Source organism: Trichosurus vulpecula, chromosome 1 (assembly GCF_011100635.1).
Source record: "Trichosurus vulpecula isolate mTriVul1 chromosome 1, mTriVul1.pri, whole genome shotgun sequence".
Lineage (NCBI taxonomy): Eukaryota > Metazoa > Chordata > Mammalia > Diprotodontia > Phalangeridae > Trichosurus > Trichosurus vulpecula.
In genome coordinates this window covers 115,857,379-115,863,200 of record NC_050573.1, presented here as the reverse complement: position 1 = coordinate 115,863,200, position 5,822 = coordinate 115,857,379, and the positions used below count along the sequence as shown (strand labels likewise).

General features: G+C 40.3%; 1 protein-coding gene across 1 annotated transcript in view; it reads right to left on the bottom strand.

The window, feature by feature from the left end:
- Positions 1–437: 437 nt before the first annotated feature.
- The window catches only part of ZHX1 (zinc fingers and homeoboxes 1), a 50,512-nt gene continuing 45,127 nt past the window's right edge, over positions 438–5,822 (bottom strand). Inside the window, exon 4 of the mRNA XM_036753155.1 lies at positions 438–602. The gene's annotated coding sequence lies outside the window, so the exon portion shown is untranslated. The remainder of the gene's footprint in view (positions 603–5,822) is intronic.

Here is a 5,822-nt window from a genome sequence, read left to right as displayed (position 1 = left end):
CGCGCCCCGCTTTCCTCTCAGAGACCGCCCCCTGGGCATTCTGGGAGTTGTAGTCCAATGAGGGGACACAGCGCCCTGCCGTTTTCATTCCGGGAATTGTAGTCTACCCAGGACTGCAAGCAAAGGGCCCTAATTAAGTTGGTGGTGGCCCTGGGCTCTCTGTCCTAAATCAGGTCACTCTTAGGGCTATAGATTCAGAGCTGAAAGTGACATTAGAAAGCATCAAGTCCAAACCCCGCCTTTTACAAACGATGAAACCGGTCACAGACTAATAAATGTCTGAGACTGCTTGAGCTTTAACAACTCTGCAGCAAAAAGCGCAGACACGTAGGAAGCTGTTGAGGAGGGGAGGGCGGCGTGGGGTCAGAAAGACCCCGCGTCGAAATTCTGCCCCAGAAGCTTACAGGCTCTGTGATCTTCCAGTCTTTCCCCCGATCCCTTCTGAATTCTCTTCAATCTGACTTCCTACTTCATGGCTGCACCAAAACCGCCTTGTCCAAAATCAACCATCTCCTCGTTGTGAAATGCAACGGTCAATCTGCATCCTTCTTGATCTCAGTTATTCAGTCTCCAAGGAATTTTTAATCGTTTCTTCAGTGCCCCTGTGTTAGACAGAATTCTTATTACACCACAGTCAGTAAAGGATGTGTTTTAATATTTCTGCTTTTCTGCATTTGTTTGTGAGGAATTTATGCCCTAATAGTTTTTGTAAAGGTGCCATTAACAGCTGAGACAATATACCCCTTTCTATTCCCCTTCAGCAATTACCAGAAACCTATAATATTGAACTTTTCTAAAACTATATTCAGTTCCTTAACTTCTTGTTTATTTTTTGGTAATATTTGTCTAGTTCTGAAAGGGGATACATTGAGGACCCCCACTCTTAGAGTTTTACTATCTGTTTCTCCCTGTAATTCATTTAGCTATTTAAATGTTTAGATACCAGGTCCTTTAGTTAAGTGCTGAAATAAATTAATTTCCTGTGGCACCTTTCAGTAAAATGTACTTTTCCTGTTTGTCTCTTTTAATTGTGTATTTTTTTCTGTTGCCTGGTCTGAGATCATAGTTGCTACTAATGAGGTTTGAGGTTGCTGGGAACCCTGAAATGTCAGGGTACAAGGCAGAGTGGCCTGGAAGGAATTCACACACTCAAACTGTCTTCTAGTCAAGTGGCAAAGTTTATTGTAAGCTAATAGAATTGGGTGAAGCTCCTAGTGAACCTGCAAATTGATGAAGATGACACTGATGCTTATGTACAAAAGTGAATACAAAAGGATCTGGGTGGAATGAAGGAGTGGTAAGTAGTCTGGGGTGGGCCAGGTGCAGCAGTGAAAGGAATGTCAAAGAAGCTAATGAGGTAGTCTCTGTGGGCTGGGCTGGGCCGGGTGCCTTGGGCAGAGGACCAGTGATCTGAGCTACTGAAATGTCTGGGAAAATTCAGGGACTGGGCTTCTTTCAAAGATGTGGTTTCTTCCTTTTAGGGGTCCAGGTCCCATCACCTCATCAACTATCTTGGCTTTTCTGAGTTCAGCTGAGGCTTAATAGATTTTGCCCCAAACCCTTATTTTAAGCACTCATTCTGTGTGAGTTTTTATGTTTCAAGTGTGTTTCTTGCAAACAAACAAACACATTTTTGGATTCTGCTTTCTAATACATTCTGCTATCTTCTATTCTCTGGGTGAGTTTTTCAGACTCACATTCACAATTATGATCATTAATCGTGTAACCTCATCCTTTTCTCTTTCCTCTCTTTGTTCCTCACCTCCTCTCTTTATTTTCTTTTAATATCTTCTTAGGACTAATCCTTCCTAAATCTATCCTCCTCCTTATTCCCCTTTTCTTCTCTTCCTGTTCCTTTCTGTCTCCCTGTTGAGGTGAGTGTGTGTGTGTGTGTGTGTGTGTGTGTGTGTGTATTCTACCCTCCTTGGACCAGTTCAGATTAAAATGAAGTTCAAATGACCTTTACTCCCCTTACCCCTTGGTCACTAATATATTCTTCTTGCATACTCTGATTATGTGAAATCATAAGTTCTCCCATTCTTCTTCCCCCTTTCTTTACTCTATTGCAACTTTCCCTCTCTCCCTGCTTTTCCTTTATTCTTTTAGGAACAAAACATAACAAAACCACTGCCAAGGCGTCTCTTATTTGATCCTTTCTATGCCCCCTGAAGACATTAGGATTCTGAAGGAATACTTGGTGTCATTCCTCTCTTCTCAAAATGTAAATGGTTCATCCTTACAAAGTCTCTTCCAATTATTCTCTTGTATTTACCTTTTTATGTTTCTCTTGACTCCTGTGTTTGTATTTCAAAGTTTTTACTCAACTCTGATCATCGAGAATTCTTAAAAGTCCTCTATTTCATTAGAGATCCACTTCTTCTGCATAGGATTATACTCCATTCTGATTATACTCCATTCTGCTGGGTGAGTTTTTCTTGGTTGTAGGCCTATATCTTTTGTTTTTTATTTTTTAATCCTTTGTAGTTGAATCTGCTAAATCTTGTGTGATCCTGACTGTGGTTCATTTTTCTTTCTGGCTGTTTTCACTATTTTTCTTTGATGTTGAAGCTAGGAGAAATTTTGTATTTGTTCCTGAGTATTTTCATTTTGGAGTTTCTTTCAAGAGGTATCCAGTGGATTCTTTCTATTTCTACTTTTTCCTCTGGTTCTAAGAGATTTGGGATTTTTTTGTTATGGTTACTTGAAATATGGTATCTAGGCTTGTTTTTATTTATGGTTATGGTTTTAGGTAGCCTAATGATTCTTAAATAATAACTAGCATTTATATAGTGCTTTAATGTTTGCGGAGCACTTTACCTATGTTTTCTCACTGATCCCCTCAACAGCTATGAAGTGACTTGCTCAGGGTCACACAGCTGGTAACTATCCAAGGTGGAATTTGAACTCAGATCTTCCTGACTCCTGGGCAGCTAGATGACAAAGTAGAAAGAATGCTGGGCCTAGAGGCTGGAAGACTCATTGTTGCAAGTTCAAATCCAGCCTTAAACCCTTACTTGCTGGGTGGCCCTAGGCAAGTCACTTAACCCTGTTTGCTTCAGTTTCCTCATCTGTAAAGTGAGCTGGAGAAGGAACCATTCCACTATCTCTCCAGTGTCTCTTCCAAGAAAACCCCAAATGGGGCTGCAAAAAGTCAGACACAACTGAAATGACCCAAAAACAACTTCCTGACGCCAAACTTCAGCACTGTGCCATCCTTGATCAGTTTTCCAGGTCACTTGTCTTTGATATGGATACCTTCTGTTTTCTTCTATTTTTAAAACAAAGTCACTCCTTTAACTCTGTTTTAATCTTTCTTGTTGCTTCATGGAGCCATTAACTTCCATTTGGCCCATTCTAATTTGGGGGTAGTCTGTTACTTTGGTAATGTTTTGTATTTCATGTGCAAAGTTAATTCCCTTTCCAAATCTTTCCTCCTTAGTTCCCTTTGCTTTTCTAATTCTTTCCTGTAGCACTCGCATTTCCCTAATATTTTTTAACTTAAAACTCTTGCTTCATTTCTTCTATGAATTCCATTGTTGTTGTATACAAACCTTTCTTTGAAGTTTTGCTTCTAGGTGTTTAGGGAGTTTTCTCCTGGATTTGTATCTTGATCATCCCTGGCATCATAATAGTGATCTTTTTTGTTTGGTTATTCATTCTTCCAGCCTTTCTTCTGTGATTGGGACTTTGAGTTAATGCCAAACTCTGAGTACTTCTGGTCAAACTTCTGTGTTCTTTTATGGTCCTGGCCTATCCTATCTGGTGTCAGGTTGTTGGGTTGAGCTACAGAATTCCAAATCTGTTCTGCTCCCAGCATCTGACTCTGACTCCCTACCCCTCTTAGTTTGCAAGGATGGGGAACCTGACGTCTCAAGATGTGGCCTTCTAGGTCCTTGGGTGCAGCCTTTTGACTGAGTCCAAGTTTTACAGAACAAATCCTTTTATTAAGGAGATTTGTTCTTTGAAGTTTGGATTCAGTCAAAGGGCTGCACTTGAGAACCTAGGGGTCCATATGTGGCCTCAAGACCAAAGGTTCCCCACCCCTGGTTTAGCGTGACAGAACTATAGCCTTTGTTCAGCTCCTGGGATCTGGCTCCAATATCTCTCCTGGATTAGAGAGACAGCACCTTTCTTCTGCCAGGGTTAGAGGGTCAGTCTTGTGGCCCACTAATGTTTCAGGGGTTCTGAAATTCCTTCTCACCAAAGTGACAGTCCCTGCACTGGGTAACTAAGGTGTAGATTAAGCATTACCTCTATGGTCCTAGTCTTTGCTTGAAGACTGAGTACAAGTTCCCATCTCCAGGGTTAGTACCACAGTGCTGTCTGTAGGAGGGTGGGAGCCAGCTGGATTGTTAAATTTTCATTGTGAGCATTTAAACTTTTGAGATTGGCAAATGCTACAAATCAGGGCTCAAATTTATCATTTTGTTGATTTCTAGACTTAAGAAAGTAGAGAAAATGAGGCAGATTAAAGTTAAAAGTGTGTATTTTTTGTTTCCCAGAGAGCTAGTTGTTAGACATTTACCAGCACACCCACCCTTGTAGTGATGTGGCTGTGTACCTCAAGGGGTTGAGTCCAACATACCAGTTTCTCCATCTGGGATCAGTTACAGCATCACTGCATCCCTATTCTGATTCTGGGTTTAGGCTCTATAATCCAAACCCACCCCTGTCCCATAGTTCCTACTCTGGTCACTTGTCTATTGGTCAGATTTGTGATCTTGTACTTAAAAAATGACCTACTGTGGTCTCTCCTTAGTTCCTATCTACTCTCCTGAGCTCTTTGTTGGAGTATTTGTAGGAGGTGGGGAGAAAGGGGAAGGGGACCTAAGCTATGTCATTTTCTCCCATTCTACCTTATTTACTCATACGTCTCATGCAGTCTTTTAACTGATGCATTACTTTATGATTTTTAAAAATCTGCTTCTCATACCCTTTCCTGGTACAAATACAAACTCTTGAAGGTGTGGGCCTCAACTTCCCCTTTTATCAGCATTGTATCTCAACATCTTTCATAGTGCTGACATACAATATTTAGTATAGCTCAGTTGGTTAACAAAGGCAAATGTTATGTAAACTTGCTTAATCTAACTTTGTTAAGCTATTAATTCTTTTATTGATTTTCAAATACTATTTTTTTCTTAAATGGTATTAAATACCTCAACATCAAATAGCCAAAACAAACCACACTTTTGCTCTGTTACGTACAAACTGAAACTGAATCTGGTTAACATTTTGGCTTTTTAGAGTGATTTTTCTTTAAATAAAGTATTAAAACAAACTGCTCAAAAGTGTACTTTGAAAGTGTCTCTAGTAACAGTGAAAGTCATCAACTTTGTTCTCTGTACTGAAACTGTGACAGTTTTTCCTTTTTGGCTAGACATAACAGAAGAAACATTAACATACTACAAGACTTTTAAACTAGTAAACAATCCTGGAAATAAGCTGGGATTTGAAGGAAGCCCAGGGAAACCAGGAGGCAGAGATGAAGAGGGAGAGAATTTCAGGCATGGGAGACAGCCAATGAAAGTGCTTAGAGTCAGAAGATGGAGCATCTTGTTTGAAGAATAACTAGGAAGCCAGGGTCACCGAATCACAGAGTATGTGGAGGTGACTAAAATGTAAGAAGACTGGAAAGGTACGAAGGGCACAGATTATGAAGGGCTTTGAAAGCCAGAGGATTCTTTATTTGGTACGGGACATCATAGAAAACTATTGGAGTTTATTGAAGAGTGACATGGTCAGACTTTTACTTAGGAAGATTATTTTGGCAGCTAAGTGGAGGATGGACTACATTTGGAAGAGACTTGTGGAATAGACTA